We start from the raw sequence: 23,188 nt of genomic DNA on the forward strand, positions 1-23,188 counted from the left end.
GACAAATAGGCACACACCCATTGTCTGTTTTATACATGCCAGATGCAGTCTTCTATGTTTGTTTACTTTTCTAGAGTTAGCTGAACCAAGTACAAGAGAATTGGCTAAAAATTTCATTCCCATTAGAACATAAACTCAGTTCTCCTAAGACTGCTAACACTTTGCTCTCTATCCCATTAAAGTTGCAGCAAATGAGCAGCTTTTTGAAGGAAACTATGCCAGCATCTAAAATAATCAAGGTCTACATGAAAGCAATAAACCAGAGGAGAATAAGACGGAAAGATATTACTACAATTCTGATATTTAGACCAACTGATCTTCTAAGAGTATCTTTTATGCTTGTATTTTCTTTGATCTACCAACAAGCTTTTTTGTTTGTTCTTCCAGCTTAATGTGCTCTGTGCTAGATGAAGAGCTTTTACTTATGACTCATTTGTGGAAGCAACCCTTGAAAGCATGTTTCCCACACAGTCATCATCATTTTGATTACATGCCAACAATGCTTCTTTATGCAAAAAAGGACTAAACTCCCCAAATCCACAAGTATCACACACTTATCTCAAAGCTCATCTGGCTGAATAGCATGACAGACTCTTCCTCAGTTACTGCTTTACAAAACTCTCATCTATGTGAATTAGAGTATACCAATTACTTTATATCTGAAAGTAAAAAAAAAAAAAAACAAACGGGGGACTCAAAAATTACTTAATTTACTATAATTGAGGAAGTTTTTATTTAAATATAGCAGCATTTTAATTAAGGACTCAGGTATCTGCACTCTGGGTCTGTCTGTATCACCAGGCTTTTGAACTGCACAAGCACAATATACAGGTTCCTCTGGAAATATCTAATGGATTATTCAATTTCCTAATAGTTCAGAGAAGAAGTACATTCATGTCAATGCCATGACTTTTATATTAGCAGCCCTTCATCCTTGAAATAATCTTTGTAATTTCTTATTGGTAAAAAACTCAGTACTTTTAAAAAACCAACCAAATAAAATCTCACAAAAGTTATTTCCCCATCCTCAGGATGAGCAAACCAAACAAAGAAACCTTGACAAACTGAACTGAGAAATAGACATAGCAAAAAACAACAAAAAAAAAAAAAAAAAAAAAAAAAAAAAAAAAAAAAAAAACAAAAAAAAAACCCCAAAAACCCAACAACTATTAGAATTACCAGAATGGACAGAACTTCAAAACACAGAAGATGCAATATAAAATGAAAAATATTATTTAAATATTATGACTAACATATTGCAGTAATGATAAATTATATCCTTTAAAATTATTTATCTATCCAAATTCTGAATGTTAATGTTTCCCTTCTCAGGGCATATAGGTATTTTTCTCATTAAAGTGTTTCTTTTTTTTAGGTGTTTTACTGATCAAACTTCCAAGAAGGCACCTAAACCTACTGTTTTTTAGAGACATTAGATTAAAGTATAGTCTCCCACTCTCCCTTCATTTTTAAATATAAGGCTACTATTTCAATCAAAATCAGCTATTTAGTTTTGTGCAAATTACTGCAAATGCAAAATCCTATCTAGTAATAAACCTTCTCCAGTGAAGCAATGAGTATGCATAACAACAGTCATCAATAGAGATGCCCAGATAATGGGCTCCCTGCTATTCTTCATCTCCTTCAAGCCATAGGGTATTTCTACAAAGGCAAGAAATATAGCAGGACACAGAGAACATAAATAAAAGTTACCCCTAAACAGTGGAGCAACTCTCAAATGGGCTTTTTAACCAACATGTGTTAGAATAGCTGAGCTTTCAGGATAAAGTATACATGGGCCTTGAGGTGTCATCACAATTGGTAAAGAAGTAGACAGAACAGCTTCACTATTTATATTTATATATTTATTTTGCACTATGTGTTGGACATCGGAATATATTCCTGAAACACCCCAGAAAATACTAGTGCATAATGAGATTTTTTTTTTTAAATTACTAATAGCAAAAAACACATTTCCATATTATATTTCTGATAGCAATGGAATCCTCCCTTTTTATGCAATTGAGAGACCTTCAAGTGATTAAGCAGAAAATATATCTTTCTTTGCAAGGTCAAGTACTGTCTCTTAAGCAACTGCTGTGAAGGCCTTAAATTCATTTGGCCCACTGCTGGAAAAATATATCATCTCTACTTCTATCTGACTCTACCTTCTTTGACATTTCTTCACTGCTTAGTTGAGAAGCAAATGATGTGTGTTGGCTCAATATTATCACAGCATGTGGGGACAAACAGGTTGACCAGTTAAAATAAAAGCAGATATCAAGGAAAAGTAAAACCCAAACAAAACACAGTTTGCCACAAAACTTTAAAATGAAAGCCTAATACTTCCTATTCATTTGTCTAGAAATCAAATTCCAAGTTTTCTTTGGAAGACACTTTACTGTTCCTCCACCCCCAGTCTCATTTCAATTAAAAAAACCCAAAGCTGAGCACCCTCAGCATATTTCAAAAAATAGCATCATGTGATGCAGAGGAACCATTTTCCTCCACAGAGAAGACTGTGATGAGAAAAAATTAAACATTTTTGTCATTATCAGGAAAGATGCAGTTTTCATTTATGTAAATATTTATACAGAATCCTTCAAAAGTATTTTGCTGCTTTCAAATGTAACAGACCACTAGCAGTAAATAAAAAGCTCTAAAGAACAAGGCCTATAAAAATAAATTGACCAAGAAAAAATTATATAGCATTTCCTAAAATGCTGCATCCTACCCAGCCCATGATCTTCATATTACAAATTAAAGCTGATTCTCCCTTCAAGGTCACCAACTCTCCCCCTTGAAAGAATAGTGAAGACATGATTCAACATTTGTGTCAACTTGTACGTACACCAAAACCACTGGAAGTAAGCTGTTTTAAGAATACTCAGCTTCTTAAAGGATTTAATCCAATCTCAGTTCATTGTACCACAGCTTGAAGAGGTGCAAGATTGCATAATTGTTTGTGATAACACACAAGTAGAGATGAATTTAGGAAAAGAGGTAGGAACTTAATACTACATTCAAAAACCAATAATCAAAACTAGTCTAAATAGAGCTTTGTAAGGACACTGATTATTACAGACCCCTCAAAACACAACAGGGCTTGCTCTTCTGATCTTGATCAGACATTGCCCCAGGCGATGATGTCCTGAGGTCATAAAAGCCCTCCAGCAGCAGCACACTCTGCTTCTGAGTGCAAGACTGCCTGTCTCCCTCCAACAATCCTTATTCAGTATCTAATGAAAACCGAAGCAAACTGGAAGCTAATAAAAGATACAACCTTCCTAAATCAATCCCTTGGTAATAAACACAGCAACTGATATAAATTTACTTTTATATTCAATTTTACAGCAGGTGTGTGTTCAAAATGCATTTACAAAGGATATAAAACCTTAATGTGGACAACAATTTCCAATTGCATTGTTTTGCATGGAGACTGTTACAAGTGTTAAGAAGAGCAGTGTCTTTATGAAAGACAATGAAGTCTTTTTTAAAATTATTGTTGATGGCATACAGCCACCTATTTTTAACCCTGGCTACAAAATCCCGACACAATAACCTAAAAATAGCCTACTGTGAACTACTTTTGTACCTTTGTTCAGTCTTTCAGAACACTGACTTGTTCTCATCTAAAGTATAATTTTCTGCTATTCCTGTCTCCTGTTATCCATTAAAATATAATAAATCTCTATTGAAAGTATAGTAACTCTTCCCATTTCATTTTCTAATAATTTTTAAAATTTCAGAAAATTGTTTCATAAACACAATTATGCCCATTCAATGAAAACACTGGGAACTATAGCCAACTGAAACAGAAGTCTTTACTCTGATTGGGTTTTCCCTCTTGTGAAAGACAACTGAATGTTCTGAGCAAGAGCCAGCTGATCCACTGAGAGAACCTACTTGCATATTTCAGCACTGGCAATATAGTGGGTAGTCATAATATCTTCCTGGAGCACATTTAACGTAAACATCAAGCACTTAAAAAGAAAACTTCTTCATTAAAAAGAAATTATAACACCTAAGTACTTACTGTTACTTCCTGGCAGTAGAATCTATGTTCTCAGTGAAAGCATGAAGCTGCAGCTTGAAGTTATTGCCTGTTAAGAAGTCAAAACAACATAAACATATTAATTCAATATAGAAAAAACTTTGAATTGCAAAAGCTAATAATAATCTTTTCTTATACTATAAATAAGAAATATACCCACAATAAGGTCTATGTCTCTCCTCCCTCCTTTCCCCACACGAACTAAGAATCACAAACTCAGGACAAGTGGAATTTTTGTCTTTATAGAGACACTGTCACAGAATGAGCTAACAAATTCTGCCTCGGGACCACAGAAAAAAAACTCAGAACATGCACAAACAAAAACCTAATGGAAAAAATAAGCTCTAATATGTTCTAACACTTCAGCAGCAGACACAAATTACTGCAATGTGGACACTTTCACTTATAACTGGCAAAATAAGTAGAACCAAATACTGAAGACATGCATTAGATATAATTCTGCTGACTTTTTAATACATTGAAACCAAGATAATGGTAACTCCAGATTATCACTTATTCCTCTGGATTTACCAAAAGGATCAGATCCAAGAAAAATTTAGATCTGATTGCATTGCCAATGCTCATTGTCGTATATCAGCTACAGCAAGTGATTAAATAGGAAAATAGGTTCAAATAGGTTCCTACACGGATATATTCTAATTTCGACATAAAAAGCATAAAAAGAGGTTTTTCCTTAGAATAAACAGAAAGTCAACTCAAAAAAGAATTTTTCATATGATTTGTTCAGTCTTACAGGTAATCCTACTTGTATTTTCTCTTCCATCTCTAGAAACATCAATTTCTAGCAAATGAAATAACAACAAACATCAATGGTATTACATATTGGCAATGTCAGGTCTTTAGGATTCATGAAAATAGTTAAGTCCAGAGATTCTTTACAAATTAGAAGTTATCTCTCATTTCTTTATGTGACGCCTCACATGCCACAGTGGAATGAATAAAACATGTCCATGTGCCCTTAACTATTGAGATCCTATAACTGTAGAAGCAATATGAAGGTAAAAATTGTCACTCCAGATTATAATGCTACTCCAAAGTAACCATCTATTTTCACTCATAAAGACATCTTTGCTTCAATTCGCGTTCCATTTTCCTCCAAATCATAGGCAAATTCTATGATTCTTTAAGTAGAATTTTGTTTTGTTTTAAATCCTACCAGCATTTTACACATTTCATATTACATAAAAGCTGAGACTTAATACTAAAGATGAGACACATATCCTGTGACATAAAACTTATTTCCAGGTTTATCAAGAAAGTTTCATTTCAGGAAACTGCAGGTTTCATTTTATATGGCCTTGAGATCAAAATGGGGAAAAAGTAGATAATAGTAGGAGACCTTTGGATAAAAGACAGCAAACAAGTTTAGAGCAGCAGAAGTTTGGGCAAGTGTTGGCAAAGTTGCATGATAAGATTAAATAAAAGTCACAAACTGCTCAGCAGTGAAGCAATGACATAAAACCATTCTACTTCTTATATTTTTCACTACAAGAAAAGCTAGAAACAAATTCCAAAGTGAAAACACATTTTGTCCATTTTAAATGATAATATTATACACAAGGAGTCTTCTTAAACATAGGAGACATGATATCATTTTGTTTTTTGTACACACATTGAAAAACATATAATAGGTAACAAGTCACATCATATCTGTTTTTTTCCAATATTAGTCAGTAGTATTCATTCACATCATAAAACTTGGACAATTTAGGGATTTTATTACTTCTAGATTTGTTAGGGGATGTTCTGGAACATGTCGATATGCCAGAAGGCAAAATAAACATTTTCTATCTCAAAGCTTAGTGGTTCTCTTTGTTTGTTTTTAATATTCTCACTTAACAGAGTTAACTACTGTTGTGAGTCAAGAATCAGATTTAATTCAATGTGTGAGTTAAGTAAGGATTGCCTTAGTTCTCCATGGTATTAGCAATACCTGCAACAGAATTTATTTTCTCTCACTTCCTACTTCTATTGTTAAAAATATTAATAAAATTATAAATAATATACATACATATATATATATATATATATATATATATATATATATATATATATATATATACACACATATACATATATATATATATCACCCTTGTGACTGTCCCCCTGTGGCAGAATGTCAGAGATCAGACAGCTACAGAAGCCACACTAGGTAGCACTGCAGACCTTTTAGCCCTGGTACAGTGAAAGCCAAGGGAGAGATAAACTCAAGGCAAGAACAGAAGTGAAGACATCATGTCTGGTCACTCTGACCTCTCTGACAAAGAAAGATGAAATAAAGACTTCACTAGCAAAAGAGACAACAAAGGGCATTACTAGCATAAGAAAAACAATTAGAAGATTGTGTTCCTAAAGAGGACCAAAACAAAAGCATCAAATTAGAAAATTTTGTACAAATGTAGTGCCCAATACAAGAGATAAGGTTGCAGCAAGGAGGAGGACTGAGACCCAGCAGAGCAGATTCTTAGGCACTTCAGGCTGCAGGCAGAGAGCAGAGCTAGAACTTTGCTACAACAACAAGGGACCCTTTTTGCAAACCAGAATCCAACAAAAAGTGAAATACCAACACAACTGAGAAAATTGGGCCAGTAATGTTTGCTAGACAAAAAAAATAAATCACAGAACTGTGAGTACTGGAAAGATGCTTTGGTAGTGTTGATGTCATTTAAAAATATTACAGTAATTTCTTCACATTAAAGCAATTTTTTATTATGGTCTAAAATCCCTGTATTTTTTTGCCTAAATAAAAGAAACCTTGAGATTAAAAGCTCCTGCAAGCAGCTGCAACTAGAGTGCTAGATAACGAGCCTAGGCACAATTCCAAAACACGGGTATGAACGGATCCATCCTCAGTCTAGCAGCACTGCAAACCCATGGAGCTCCCCATGCCCACAGCTAGCCCCATGGGCAGTGTCAGTCCCCCAGGTTTGGGGAAGGCCCTCCCAGCTCAGAGTTCTCCCATCTCCTCCCCAGCCCAAGCAGCAACAGCCTGTCCTGAGCCCCTGCGTGGTGCATTCCCCTCACACACCCCCCTCCATGCTGCTGCTATCTCAGTCACAAAACTTGGCCCCTTTCCTCCAAAATAATATAAAATAATGTTTCATCAAGCCAGAAAACCAAACCAAACTATGGGATATTACAGCATGAACTGTAAGAATTTAGTCTAATTTTTAAAATCCATGTCCTACAAAATAATTGCTTTTCATAACTAATGACAACAGAACCTGCACAGAGACTGCGTGACTATTGGAGGTCTGCCTGCTTTGAAGAAATAAGAGATCAGTACCAGCAATTAATTATTATCATATCCAGTCAAGTAATGAACTACATTTTATTCTTTTTGAACAGTTTTATCACAAATTGCTCACATACCACATAATGTGGAATGCCAAGTGCAATATAAGACCTGCAATGTGCTGGTACAGATGGAGCAAGTAGCTATTTACTGGTAAGGCAAATGGAAATGATGCATTGCTCTAATAGACAGGTACATGCATTTGTAAGAGACTGAAGCAATGTTCATTCTAATTAAATGGACAGACTATTTCCAGAATAGAAAACAGCATAAAGAAATAATTGAAAGTGAAAAGATTGAACACACCTATGAGATTTGGGCAGAGTGAAGAGGAAAAATGAATGACACTCCTCACTGTCCCTTGCCCACAAGGGAAGAGTGGCCTCTTGGAGTAGAGAGGGGACTTTCAAAAGAACCTCATCCTGACTACATCAAAACTATTTATCGATTTTTACATTTTATTAGCCTTTTAACTAAGTTGCCCATTTGGAATCTGATTTAGAAGTATTCTCATTTTATATTAGTTTAACCATCTTGGAATTAAACTAATCCCTCAACAACCACATGAACAGCAAGACTTTTCTCACCCAGGGAAGATGTACATCTTCAGATTACAGCAGGTGAGCACATAGAGAAACGTCCTACCTGCCAAGCACACCTTCCACTTTAGCTTATATGTAGTAATGTTGCAGCATATGTCACAGTTGAGATGGCCACGACACACGGAGTGTCACCACACAATTTCAGAAGGCTTTAAGCATTCCCCCATACAGAGTAACACCATACCACATCAGAGGGCTTCAGGCAGCTGCCCATGCACAGTAACACCACGCCACCCATATCAGAAGGCTGCAAGTGTCTGCCCTTCTTGTTCTTCAGCCCAGCCTTTCATACCCTCATGCTGATGCCCTGCACCTGTGTGCCCTCTGCTCCCTTTGGGGGTTGGTCAGTGCCCTGGGCCCCCCATGGCTCATTGCTGCCAGTGCTGCTCACCTGCTGCTCACAGCTGCACCCACTGGGGATGAGGCACAGCCACAGCCCCACTCCCATGCACCACAAACTGCATACCTACGTAGCAGGGCTACAAAACCCCTTGGTTTGAGCTCCTTGTGCTAGGCAGATCCAGCACAAGAGAAACTGGAGCAGGAAGAAATGAATGCCAGTGACTGGTAATTAAAAAGGTACCAAAGTGGATACAGCATTCTGCTCTGACAAGCTTGAAACACGCTGTAAAAGACAAGAATTGCCACAGAACAATCAGTTTCTTTCTTCAAGTCTGCTGCTGGTGGGAGCTTGCTAGCCCAGTACCTTTTGACCAGCAACCGATTTAACATGTGAGCATAACTTGCTATAAAAACTTACACACAAAATCATGCAGAACAAGTATAAGTACATCCAAATCAATTTAAAGTTGTTAATCAATGGTAAATTAATTCACATTTAGTCTAAAGAGGTATGTACTACTTTCCATAACAATTGCATGAGCACACTTAAGAACAAAAGCAGAAAAAAACCCCTGCTTTGAGGAACATTCAGGGATGAACTACATCTAAAAAGCAGTAATAAAAGCAGATGAGAGTCATCGAAAGAGTTCTATAGAAATCAGTTTTTATATAGTTATTCATAAAGAGGTAAAACTTTTTTTATTATTCATAGGCAATTTATCACACTTATATCAGCAACAGTACATTCCTATGTGATAGGATACTGAAAGGAAAACCTCACTCTATTTCTGACTCAATACAAGGCTTGTGCTTCAATCATATTTTACATCTACTCTTTTAATAAACTCCCTCAGTCACAGTTCATTCACAAAAGCTCAGAGACAGGGACTGCAAGAACCTGAAATGACTGGGTAAACACTTGTGTATTTCTGAAAATGTACACATTGGTAAACGGGAACTGAAACTGAGAAAACAAAACCAAGTGAACTGGACAGAAAACCATAAATTTTTGAAGCAAACCATTATCTAGAAAAAGGCTTGGAACAGCAAGCACATTCCTCGTACAACACAGCAAACTGCAGAGAAGTGCAGTCCTGAAGGTTATTGACTCCCAAGTCATAAATTAGCACAAAAAATCTCAGTACAGTACTGACCTAACAAATCCTGCACTTCAGGGACAAAGCTTATATTACTGCATGCCCATCACATCACTAAGGCAGATGTCTTATCATTATGCACTATCATCCTAGCATGCTGCACTGCATTGAACCATCAAGATACAGGAACCAGATGAAAGAAACCAGCAGTGGCACACATACCCACACCACCCTCCACTGAGTGGTATCAATATTATCATCCTGTGTTGGGGTGTTCTTTTTTTTTGAGGTTTTCTGTTTGAGGTCTTTTCATTTTTTGGAGAGAGGACAGCTTGTCTTTGTTTGGTTGGGTTTTTTTAGAATGTGGTACAAATAACATCTAGAAGTCATCTATATCAGTAAATATATCATAACATACCACAACACAGTGCACCCCCTTTTTTGCCCCCTCACTCTCCCCTAAATCACATCTACTGTGTATTCATACACTGTTGAGAGTGCATGAACTACAGTAAGGACCAAGTTTATTGCTTGTGCTTTTCCTGGGGCTTAACCTTTTAACCAGTACTCCATTACCAGAAGGAGAAATTATCTTCAGAAAACAATACTTCAAAGATTTTAAATGAAAAGAACCTGTTCAGTCCTAAAGTAAGGAGCCATTAAAGTGCCTGTGGTGGGTTGACACTGGCTGGATGCCAGGTGCCCACTAAAGCTGCTCTATCACTTCCTTCCTCAGCTAGACAGCAGAAAGAAAATAGAATGAAAGTCTCATGGATGGATAAGGCCATGCATTGTCTCTCTCACTGCTTCCTCCTCAGGGGGAAGACTCCTCACACTCCTCCTCCACTCCATTTTGGGGTGCCTCCCATGGGAGACAATCCTCCATGAACTATTACAACATGAATTCTCCCCACAGGCTGCATTTCTTCAGGAACTCTGGCATAGGTCTCTGCCATGGAGTGCAGTCCTTCAGGATTAAGAGTCCAACATAAATCCCCAGCACGTCACAAGGCCTGCCAGCAGCCTGCTCCAGTGGGGGTTCCTTCCACAGGTGCAAAGGTTTGCCAAGAGCCTGCTCCAGCATGGTTTTCCATGAGTAACAGACACAGGCATGCCCCTCGTCTCTCAGCAGATCTACCTTGGAGCTGATTAGCATTGGCTTTATCAGATACAGGGGAAGATTCTGGCAGCTTCTCACAGATACCACCCCTATAAGCCCTCTCCCTTGCCCCACTTGTTTAAAAAAAAGAAAAAGCAGCCCACCACTACTTTAAAAGAAAGTTTGAAAGTATTGATGATTAAATAATAATTCTGAATAGCAGAATGTTTCCACTGCATAGGTTTGAGATCTATAGTGTGCCATTTAAAACACAGTTACAAGAAATAATGGTATGGTTAGCAATAATTAGTGGAAAATAGGAGTCAGAAGAAGAAAGTTCATATTTTAAAAGCATCAGAAAAGAACACAAAAATTATCTTTCACTTCTATCTGACATTTACAGAAGTGTTCCTGTGCCTTTGGAAAGTTGATTTTTCTTTTTAAAGACAAGATTTCTTACAGGAAAACTAATTGGTGTGACCCAGCTTTCTTTGCCTATTGTTACTAACTACTTCCAAAGTCATAGACGTAACTGTGAATTGGCATTTAATTTCATCACTTAAGTGGCCTGAAAAAAAAATCCAGTTTATAGTTAGCTTTTCAATTCAGCTGTCTCAGGTTTTTTCCCCACACTTCAGCCTTTCTCCCACCAGGCAATTATTTGTTGGCCAAGTGGCTTTTACCAGACTGAGACATTCACCTACTCTGAAGTTTCCGTATGAATACCTACAGTTGGAAATTCTGCCCACCAAAACGATCACTTCCTCTTAAAAATACTAGCTTCTTGCAAGCTTTCAAATGGATTTCTTTTCTTAGGCTTGACTGTGTCATAAACCAGTCTAACATTTCATACATAAGTGAATTTCAAGTGAGTCACAGGAGAAAGCAGAGTTAGGCAATTTGTTTCAGCAAGTACAACTGGTTTGCTAGTAATCAGAAGATCTTTAGAAGGGATGTCACTCTTTTTCTTTTCACCTTAACAAACTCTCATTGAAAGATACATAATAAGAGCAGAACGAGGTAAGACAAGAAGATGAGATGTGGGAAAATGGGACTAGAAGGGAAATCACACAGATGGAATCGGAAGGACAGGCAAAAGCAGAAATGAACAGTAATAAGAGAAAATGCTCAAGGAAAAAGACATCAAAACGTATAAAAAAACTAAAACACACAGGATCATGAAAGAATTAAGCAACAAGAGGAAAAAATGGACTAGAGTAGGTTTCAGCAGGAAAGAAAGGTGAATGTTACAAGGGACAGCTTAATACAGCAGAAGAGTAAAAGAAAGCACGGTAACAATAGTACTTGAAGACTCAAGCAACAGAAGCAAGGCTCCTCATGCTCAATCCACTCATAAAGGCTCAGAACTTGCTGATATGGGAGAGGGGAGCTGTTCCATAGGGCAACCCAGCTGGGGAAGGACTCTCCTCACATCACTCATTCACAGCTATGTTTATTATTTTAAGAATACTCCACAGCGTAGCCCAGCACAAGTTGCAGAAACATCAACCTCAGCTCCTGTAACTTGCCCAGCAGCCCATCTGCCCGTGCTGCTTCTCATTTACACTTACTTTGCTATTCCAAAAACATTTTTGGCTTAACAGAACAAGCTTGCAAACAGCTACTACACTATGGCAGAAGGCACAACTTAAGAGCACCTTGCCTGTCTCCCCACACTGACTTCCCCTCTTTGCCATGCCCAACATTTCAGTGCAAACCTCCATCACCTGCCTCAGACTGCACAAGGCCAAGAATGTGTTCAGAATGTCCTGAGCCACTGGCCTTACTCCTTGGCCTTAGTCACCAGCATATTTTTTTTGTCAAGATTTTCTGCAGTTTGCAAAAGCGATATCTTCCCCTCTGCCAGAACTATTAGGGGGAGATCAGGTAAAATGAGGGAGGATGCAAACACCCCCTCTAAGATTCTCCAGAATTCGTATTACTGAGCTTAACAAAGCACTTGGATTCATCAGTCATACCCACACTTACCTACCTCCAGAATCACTGAGGTTCTATTTGGTCTTCTGCTCCACATCTTGGAAGTACTTTGCTGCACACAGGACATCTTCTGCTAAGCCACAAGGTGTGTAGCCCTGGTGTTTTTAGCTGACTTTACAGGAGGGAGCATAAAGGCTTATTTGGTTTGGTTTTTTTCCCCCATTGTCACAAATAGCTATTCTTACTATTCTTCAAGGAGCAGAATCTGGTGCACACATCTTCCAATTCTTCTTCTAAATTTCCCTCTTTTCTTCTCTGCTACTTGAGAGTCTCTTCCAGTTTGCAATCATCTCCAGAGAATATTGATGATCTGTAACTTTGTCATCTGCCTGTTTTCCTAAGGAAGGCAACTACTTTGCTCCATTTGTTTTCAGAAGGTAGACCTCATTTAAGAGAATAAAACAAAACTCCAAGCTCTCCACAGTAGCTCAGAGCTCTGGCTCCTCCAGCTAAGAGAGCAAACCCCAAAAGCGCCCTGCTGCCCTCAGGGCTCTCTTGAGCTGAGCTGGGAGCTGCCCCTCCCAGGTGTGCTCCATCAGCCCTGATTAGCACCTGCTGCTCACCCTCTGCTCCTCTGCCTTGCATTTGCTCCAAAGTCTCCAACTGTCCCTTAATGCCCCACACCTGTTTGATCTGCTTGATCTCTCTTCCCTTGGCTCTGCTCAGGTGAAACCCTTCTGAGGCTTTCTTAAAAAAAAAAAAAAAAAAAAAAAAAAAAAAAAAAAAAAAAAAAGCACCCTATGAATAAATAAAAGTGACACTTTATGCTAGATTTGCCTAGCAAGGGAATTTTAGTATTGTGAGCCTGTTTTCTGTAGCAGAGAAGTCCTCCTAATCTTTTGGGAAAGGTACTCTTATGGAAATCAGCTGCAGACTGCAACCAGCAGCAGCTGCAGAGATTGCTTCTGAAGTTACCAGGATATTATGAGACAATGATTTTTCCTCTGATGTTCTACTAACTCTAAATATTGAACAATGATCTGCAACAGCCTTTTTTGTCCAAACTTAAATTTTTTTCCTCTTGCATATTTTAGTTACTTTCTAAATTCTATTTTTATCATGTTTTTTCCAGTAGGCTTTTTTCCTCCCTGCGTGTATTACTGAATATCAAATTATTTATAAAATAAAAAAGGAACAATGAAAGTATATTTATTAAAACCTTACTCTATTCATCATTCTTTTAGCTTTAGCAACGTTTTTTTCACCTGATATTTACATTGTCAAGTTCTTTTATGCTGTTATATAGCAGACAGGAGTGTAATAGCAGCAGAACTATAATAATAAATAGTTATGTGCTATTGCTTTTCTGCAGTTATTTAACACAATTATTACCAGAGTAATAACATTAATGTCTATCTCCAGATGCTTTGTTGAGAAAATTGAGACAATAATAAGAAGCATGGTTTACAATTAAATGAAATGAAAATTTGTTGTTGGGAAAGAATTGCAGTACTGAGAGGGAAGGGTGCAGCATTGCTCATCACAATCATTTTCTTTGCATTGGATGTAGGAAGGCTTTGGTTCAGATGCTACTGCAGCTACCAATAAGGGAATTAGGAGAAGCTTGATGCATAGACAACACTAAGAAAGTGCATCCAGTGACATGGAAAGCTTCTTATGATAATGCTTATGATGTAGGCTTTGGCTTATTTTAGATTAGTCATGCACTTAACGCCCTCCATGAATACATCTTTGTTCATCTACATATACTTTAGGCTTGTAAGATAGAGACTGACTTCTATTTGTATTTTCCCAAAATAAAATTCCATTTTGCAAACAAGTCAAACCTTTGAAATTTTAAGTATCTTTCTTAACCATTAGGAAAAGAATGTTAAAAAAAAAAAAGCTGAATCTTTTCTTCCCTGTCAATGTCACTTATGCAACTATGTTTAACTTTGCTTTTCCTGAAGTATTCAGACAAATTGGATTTCTAACTTTTCTTCTCTTAGAGGTCTGAAATAAAATGAAAAATATTTTCTAAAAATTTCTTGGGTTCAGAGTTCATTCAGGATTCTTGATGAAAGAACTATAATTGCAAATGTCAGTATAATGCAGAAAATCAGTGCAAGCAGTTTTACGTTTTGTAAAGTAGTTGCCTTGTCTTACTGATCAAACGATTCTGAGTATTCATGGGAACCTTTTTTCTTTTTGTACATTACAGTGATATAAAGGCAAGACATTAAAAAAATACATGCTGAAAATATTCATGATGAACATGGAAATATGTTTGAACAAAAAAAAAAAAAAAAAAAGGAAAAGATAATTCTGTCTTTCAATAACAAGATGCTTACACATGTACCTGCTACCAGTTCTGCTTTTCTGTCATTTTGTGACCACAGTTTTAGGATGCTGCATCAACACATTACTAGACAGAGGTTTAAGTTGGTTATCACATAATCTACTTTTATTCTTTTGATCATGTCCAGGTCGGCTTACCAGACTACATTATGCATTTTCTAGGAAATTAATCTTATCTTACTTGCTAATATCCTGTTACCATCAGAAAATTCAATAAAGATTGCTCTCCCAGTCAGATTCAATGAAAAAAAAAACCAAACAAACCAAACCAATAAATCCCTCTGCATGTTTTCTAAAGTAGTTTGTATAAACATTTCTTAATATCAATTCCAGTGAATGTTCCCTTACATTACACAAGATGCAATATTGCCTTTTGTATACTCTGTCCATCAGCAGAGAAGAAGGTTTTACATTTTTAACACCTATGTTTTTTCAGCTCTACAGCATTTCCTATGATTTTTTCTAGTTCCTATATGCACTACTCCAAACAGACTTATTTCAAAATCTCTGTGGTTGTAAAAATTGCCTGAGTTTACCTCTCTCTGAAAGTTAAGCACTGCTGGAAAAACAGTTCAACAATGTTTCCATTCAAAGAATAAAGCTTAATGATGATTATTTTTTTAATGCTTGAGATAAGATTAGTGAGTGCAGCTATAGTAACACAAGTTCCTACATCTATCATGAAAATCTCCTGTTACAGTGAATGTCGATGAAATGAATAGAAGTTTACAGGCTGAATAAACACTACCACTAAGCTGTTAATATGCATGCAGAATTGTGATGCTCTCAATGTTTTCTGAGATTCAAGAGAATTTTTTATAATGGCTCAGTTGTCCAGTGTAGCCATTAATATCCACTATGTAATCATATTCTGACTGGACATGACACAATGTTAGTTGAGGGCTTTGCCTACAGAAAAAAGTGAAGAATCAGTTCTAACAACAATTTGTTGTTATTATATGGAAATACTCTCTATTTGCATTCTTATCAACTTTGCTTCCATAGAATAGTAATAATACTTACATAAAAGTAATAATTTTGCCTTAAAAAACAGTATATAATACAGTATATAATTTCTGTATTGGAGAGAGACTGAAGAGGGAGAAAATGGAAAAAAAATACTTGGGTAAGCAAGTGAGCAATTCGTGAAGGGACTATTGTAATGAGAAAATTTCAAGACATGCACAGTTTTAGTAAATAAATTATGTCAAAGATGTTAGTTCTAACACCTGAACTTTAGAAAAGTACTTTGCAATTTTTGTCCATTTAACATGATATGAAATTATACTGTATGCTTTAGAGGTGCTTTGGAGGTAATTAGTGAAGTAAGTAATGCAAAGGTAATTTTCCTAAATGCTGTATGTACATTTATCCAAAGCGTAAACAATTCTTTCTAAATTCTGCAAATTAAACTGCCTTTGACAAAGGCTTTTCTGCAAATGTCTTTTTTCACACTCAAGAATTTTTATCATAAACTAAGAATTTCTTTCGCTCTCTCAATTTTTTTTCCTCATATTTTTCCTTTGTTAATTTCTACAAAAATATTAGCAAATATCGGGAGAAAAGCATTAATTATTATTGCCACTGTCTTTTACTAGGGAAAATATTTATTAAGTTTTAGAAGTATTATTTTATAAGAGGAAATATGTAAAAAACATAGTCTCTATCTTTTGGTGTATGTTCTCTGGAGTAATTCTGGCTGAGTGTTTCCCTGTATGAATTCCTCCTCTAAACCACATGGCACTATTTTACTTTGCACTCATAACCTTATGAATTCAGCAGCTTTATTCAAGGCACTCTTATTTGGCATACTTAGAAAATATGAAAAGCTAGATCAAATGCATTCCACTCCTTTCTTTTTAAATGCCTTAATTATTAACTTGAAAGCAACTTTTATGTTCAAAGACTGAGAGTTTTTAGGAAGCCTTTCTAGCGAACATCAGATTCTTAAAAACAGAGGTCATGTCTGGAGAGTAATTCAATTTAGGTATCTAATCCTGGACTCAGTCACAAGACGTCAACCAACTGCTTCCACATCAGTAGCTTAGGAGGTACCTGCCCCATCAGTTGTGTCAAAGAACAGAAAGGATGCTGCTAAGTTAAAAAAAAAAAATGTCTGCCTGCACATCATGCACACTGAAACACCGGTGCTCAGAAGCACGTATTTTATCAAGATGTAGCAGCAGTGGATTAATTCAGCAAAAGGCAGGTTACACCTCCTCACTGTACCCTCTCTGAAACACACTGATTAGTGGTTTCACTGTCCTCTTTGAGTGTTGTGCTAAAACAAACTGTGTGCGCTCCTTGTCAGGTGCACCCCAAAAGGTGTCCTTACCAGATTTCACACATATTAATGGTTATTTAATCTCATGGCTTGACTGTGGCTACACCTTTTCAGGAGATTTAGCCTGTGAATCTTCAGGGATTACAGAATCTGATATATGAATGCTGTGCAAGTTGGTCTCTAGCACAGGCTTAGAACCTTACCAGAAAGCATTGCGTTTGTGCAAACTGAATTTTCTCTTTAGGCATATATATAATTATTACACAGTTTCCAGGAAACCTTTAAAATATCAAAATTTTTCAAATTAATCATAGTAAGCAGAGTCCAGGTTTGTTTTTTTCCTTTTGAATGTGAAAGATCTACTTAAGGTAAGTATCAAGAAGGCAGATGTATGATCAGGCATTTTGAGCAGCATCATCTAACAGGAGATGATTAAAAGACCTCTTCCAACAAAACAACCTTCCAACTCAGGCCATTCTATGATTCTGTGATTTAAAAAACTGGTAATTCTCCTAAACTTCCTGAGTATGAAAATGGAGAATAAATAAATTCTATATTTAACCGGTGCTTTTCTTAAAAAAGACTACCAGGCTTAAAAAATTACTATTCCTCACTGTCCAAATTGACTGGTGGGGAGGCCATTTTAAAAAAACAACTCCAGAAACATCTAAATCAGGGTTAGTCAATCTGTTTGGTAAGAAGTTTACCTCATAAGTCTGCTTTGTCTATAAAAACTTCCTGCTAAATAATATAGTTTAGAATCATTAATATTCAGTGTCTTTACAAAAGCAAACCAACATTAGTCTTGTATGCTGCTTTACTCCTTCTCAGTGCATGACAAAGCAATGTAAAAACCAAAAAGTCTTCTAACATAAAAAAGAAAATGGAAAATTAATTTTTGATTTAGTACAATTAAGCAAAATTTTTTTCCTGTCCAGACGTGCTTATTCACACCCATGAAAGCTCCATTAATAGCCTACATTTATTTGTAATAATACATTCTAGCCATTTCCTAGAGCCTCTTTAGAGCATCCTGTGCTGATAGTAGGATTCAAAGCTTTGCTCAGCACTCAGAGACCTGCTGTGTCTACACTGCTCAGTGCATTTGCCCCAGTTGAGTGAAAAACTTTAACTTTATAACTAAAGATTAGCAAAGCAGCCTGGTACACCCACACAAGGACCAAGCTGTGGCGGTCGTGGTGGCCCTGCCTGCACTCTGTGGCGCACTATGGACCACACAGACAAAATAATCATTCTTTTGTGTTCACCTTTTCAGCTCAGGATGCCCACAGACTGTAAAGGCAGTACTGCAATCTACTTCAGCCTTATTTCTGTAACAAAAACCATAGGACTGAATAGAGACAGGCCTCCTTGCAACAGAAGTCAACCAAACTATCTTGGAATAGATAAGCAAGCCCTGCTGAATCCTCTCCCATGTGTACATGTATAGGTATCTAAGCTTCTTTGACTTGATAAAGTACTCTTTCTAAGCACACCCACTTCAATGTGAGAAGAATGTTTTCTCAGCAGGGAAATGTTTTCTGTAACCAGGACTGAGGCTCTTATGGGCTACAAGTGACATTATTACCTGTACAAACACAGACACTTGTGAACACACAGTCCTGCTCTGTATCATGGCTGGTTTTGTTTGTTTGAGGTCTTTCCCCATTGTTTGAAAGGGTTTTGTATGTGAGTTTGGTTTGTTTAGGGGTTTTTTTTAATCTTCTGAAAGTGCTCATCTTTTTATCTCAAACACTAAGGGAGGAAGCAGCTAAGGGAAGCAAGTCTCCTATATAGCATCCACCAATGCAGCAAAAATATTCCTGTTTGTGTCTCAGCCTTTTCCATTCAGTTGGGTGGCAGATTTTTCTGTCAAGCCTAGCTCACTTTGGATTGGGATAGAGCAGTTCAGTTCAAACAGATCAATCATTCTCAAGGATGATGTATAAAATCTAGTGGCAAAATAAAAACAGAGAACAAAAAGACCACAATTACCGTACAAAAAGAAATTAATGAAGAAACTGGTATCTAAATAACTTGTTTAATAAATAAATAAACACTTCTACTACTACATTTTCTAAACCAAGGATATGGATATTCTCTGGATTCTGAGTATGACCTTTGCTCTGTGCCAATGAGCCCTGTCGGAAAAAAATGAAGAAATCATAGTTTTCCTGATATGTCAGCAAACTCTCAGATTTGAAATTCCTGATAGAAAGGGCTCAGAATGCTAAAATATTTTCATTACCTTTCTTCTTTAAGAATAAATGTTGGGGATTTACAGACTTGTACATCCACAAATCTACCAATACATTTATTTCTTATCTTCTGACTACTTGAAGAAGTTGAGGTATTTCTTTCCCTTGTCAAAACCAATATAAATAGTGGTGCATGAGTTAATGCATGCATTTAGAAACAATAAACATAACACACACCCCCACACCTTTGAATGTTTCTATTTTATTAACTTTCCAAGTGCATAGGGTCACACAGAAATATGAAGCCACCTTTACATCTCAAAATTATGTCTGTGACCTTTGTTCATATTTGATATACCACATGAAAGCAAATAGGAAATGTATGCAAAACCAGAAAGAACTTTATAACAAAAGAGAATCATAAGAAGCATTAAAATAAATAGTGAGGGTGGTAAGGAAAAGAACAAATCTAAGAGGAGAGAAGAAGAAACAGAAATAAAAATATAGATACATAAGTTAGGAAATGAAGTAAAAGTCATAGAATCAACTGGAAGATTTTGAGAATGGACAAAACAATACAAAATATGACAATAAATTACAAATCTATGAAACAGAAATGGTGAGTGGCAGGAATTATCCTAAAAGAGATTGAAATCAAAATTGAAATCAGAATATATTCATATTTCTGAAGTAAGTGTAGAAGAAGCAAAATTAGGGCAACTTTAATGCAGCTGATCTTGAAAATAATTGGAAGAAATCTTTTGGTGTTTTCACCCCTAGAATCCAGTTATCCACCTTTGATAGTTTCCCACAAATTGAACAGATGACACAGTATATCAAAAGCCAATAAAGTACTATATGACCAGAAATCAGATCTTTTAGCTAGTTCAGGATATGCTGAAGCAATTATGATAATGGCTCATCATTAAAATTCAACCTTTTTTTTTGAAGTGGTCATAGCTACAAACAGCTTATGATTATTTGAAAGTAGCCAGCCTTCAAAAGAAGGGGCAAAAGTATTATTGTTTAAGAAGTCAATTGAATGCTCATTGTGCCTTTTATCATCACCCTTTCCTTACCTCAGAAGGGTTATTTCCTCATTTGTCACCTCATTATTATTCCATAGTGCAAGGTTCATTGATTACAATCAGAAGACAAACTTACAATGAAGTAAATTATTAGTTTTATTCATAGAGGTGTCTAGACTTGCAGTAAAAGTTGCAAATAATATCCCAGGCATCTGAGATACAGGATGGCAGAAAATTGCTTCATATTGCTTAATTTGGAAGCATTAACATAATGGAAGACAATCAATAGGTTCTAGTAATTACAGCAAAACCACACCGTTCCCACAAGCAAACATGTGCTTTGTGTGGTGTACAAGTAGCTATCCTGAAAAATGCATGCTTGCAATCTCTGTAAAGCAATTCATCAGAAAACACAACTATCTTGTTATGCTGCTTTTGAGGGTATTTCAAAACTTCATCCTGTAGTACCAGCACTATCAGTTAAAATAAGGTCTAAGGGTAAATAATAAAGTAAATAAAAAAAAAAAAAAAAAAAAAAAAAGCTGAGACAGTTTCCTCTCCAGGCACCTGAATACACTGAATGAATTTCACAGGAACAAAACTCCTAAACTCTGTACTATCTGTAAAGAGCAGAAATTGCAAAAAAAATAACCAACGTTCTACAGGGAATGCTTGGACCTTGGACTTTGCAATGGGTGGGACTCCCGCTGCACTCAGTGATGATGGATGGCTTGTGGAGACATCTCCCAAGGAAAGGGAAGACGGCTTCTCGTGCCATTAAAAACCACAGAAACATCTAGATAATACCTTTCTGGGAACAAGCTTACAGTGTCAGGGATGAGTAACAAATTATCCAGACTTTTTCTCTCAATGCAAAATTTTTGCATCTCCCATATTCTTCTCACAGGTACCAAGAACATTTACCAGTTTTATATACTGTGAACTATTACTTTATTATAAAAATACTGCTGGAACAGTCTAGTGATAAAAAGACTCACCGAAGTACCCCTAATTTTGATGATCTGCAGTTCATCAGAAGCTACAATGTAGCTAAAAATAGAGTACTATGTTTTATCCTTTATCTGTGAGCTGAATGCTGAAGCACTTCTCAAATGCACGAGCCTGTCTCGCTTGAGGGCACATTAGGAGAAGAGACACAGGAAGAGAATTAGGATTTTGACTCACAAGTGCATACCACAGAAATATTTCTTCCAGGCCCAGATAAAAGCTTCTAAATACTTATCCACAAATAAGTATTTTCATGAAGCAGGACTCGTGTATCTAAGCTGAAGGCTGTCTCACCGTTTATAATATACCTGGTTTTAGGTTTCATCTATAATTTGGCCAGTCATTTGCCTTACTGGCAGAGCTCCTGTGTGGTCTATACACTGTCAGCTATCACAGCACAAACTGATTTAAAGATGCTAAGTAGTTCTTTAAATGCAGAAAAGTTAAAATACAATCAAATATGGAATACATCTGATTTAGGAAAGCAAATATGAGGTTGAAAGTGGCAGCAACTTTCCAATATTACAATTAAGAACAGTTTTGCTTTGGTCACTTTCTTGCTATGGTTTTCTACAGTTTACAATTATTTGATCTGATAAAAATTTGATTCAGGATTCCTCTGTCCACACTATCCTAAGCACTGTCTTGAACTCAATAAACACATGTATATGGGTGACCCAAATCCCTTCAAGTTCTCAGCTTTGCAAGGATAAAATCAAATAAAAATAAAGTGCTCATTATTATATATAAAAAGATAAAGAAAAAGCCTTAGACATGTAAGCTTTTGAGTAGACTTTGCCCTTACTAATTATAAAGAAAGGAAACTTTACATTTGAATCCCTGTCTGCTGCTATTTGAACTAAAACATTAACACTGCAAAGAAGATTTGGGTTTTGGTTTATTTGGTTTTGTTTTGTCGGGGTTTTTTTTAACTTCTTTTTTTTTAATGTGAAGCAAGCACTACTGGAAGAGGGAACATAATTATAACAAAAATTATTTAACCAGTGGGGACTCTGAATTTGGTTCCTACACGAGGAATGGTCTTTAAGAGTACAGACTCTACTTCTTGTTAACTTGTTAACAGACTTTATGATTATTAAAGTCCAACTAAATGGGACAGCATATTCTGGTACAAACATGATAAAAAGAGATGACAGGAATGTGCAAGGCAGACAGCAGTTGTTACTTGATAAATGGGTGAGAACATACAAACTACCTTCCAGTGTTTTCAGAGTTCTGACCTTCTTCTAGTTCAGTGCACTCTACTGAAGATTGCAGAGAGGGTGGACATGGACCAACATATGCCCAATCCTATGTTTGTGTGTCTTTTCATAGGATTTTAATGGACAGATCATAGGAATTTAACCGATTCAAATTGTAGCATCTCTTTCCCTCTTCTTGCTGTCTTTCCTCACTCCCCAATTAATGTATTTCTCTAGAACTATAATAACTTCAACAAACACCAATAATACTTTGCTTTTAGACACCCTGCTGTTCTTAATGAGGTGAAATTCCATTTGAAATCAATGGAAGTTTTGTCTGAGCAAGAACTGTAAGATTCTCTCCCTGATTATAAAGAACAATTTTCCAGCTCATCTAGATGTTATTTTGAAAAATTAAAAATAGATTATACAAAGCTACTCACAATATTTAACAGGCTGCTATTGTCACTAAGAATATATTTGTAATCTTAGAGCTGGTGGCAGCAGGAACATTTGATTTCTCAATTTTTGTGATTAACATCAGTAGGGAATATTTTGCTTTTTTCCTGGCTATGTCTATTTTGCAGACTCTTCACAAGTTAACAAGACCGTTACTGAAGAGCGATCTCTACAGGTTTAGTCTTCAAAGCACAGTAAAACTT

General features: G+C 36.3%; 1 protein-coding gene across 16 annotated transcripts in view; it reads right to left on the reverse strand.

Moving 5' to 3' along the window:
• Nucleotides 1–23,188, reverse strand: part of TENM3 (teneurin transmembrane protein 3) — a 1,287,001-nt gene that overhangs the window by 964,217 nt on the left and 299,596 nt on the right. For all 16 annotated transcript variants that reach the window (XM_058025024.1, XM_058025026.1, XM_058025021.1 and 13 more), the window contains exon 4: nucleotides 4,037–4,103. The gene's annotated coding sequence lies outside the window, so the exon portion shown is untranslated. The remainder of the gene's footprint in view (nucleotides 1–4,036; nucleotides 4,104–23,188) is intronic.

Source organism: Melospiza georgiana, chromosome 5 (genome assembly GCF_028018845.1).
Source record: "Melospiza georgiana isolate bMelGeo1 chromosome 5, bMelGeo1.pri, whole genome shotgun sequence".
In the NCBI taxonomy this organism is placed as follows: Eukaryota; Metazoa; Chordata; class Aves; order Passeriformes; family Passerellidae; genus Melospiza; species Melospiza georgiana.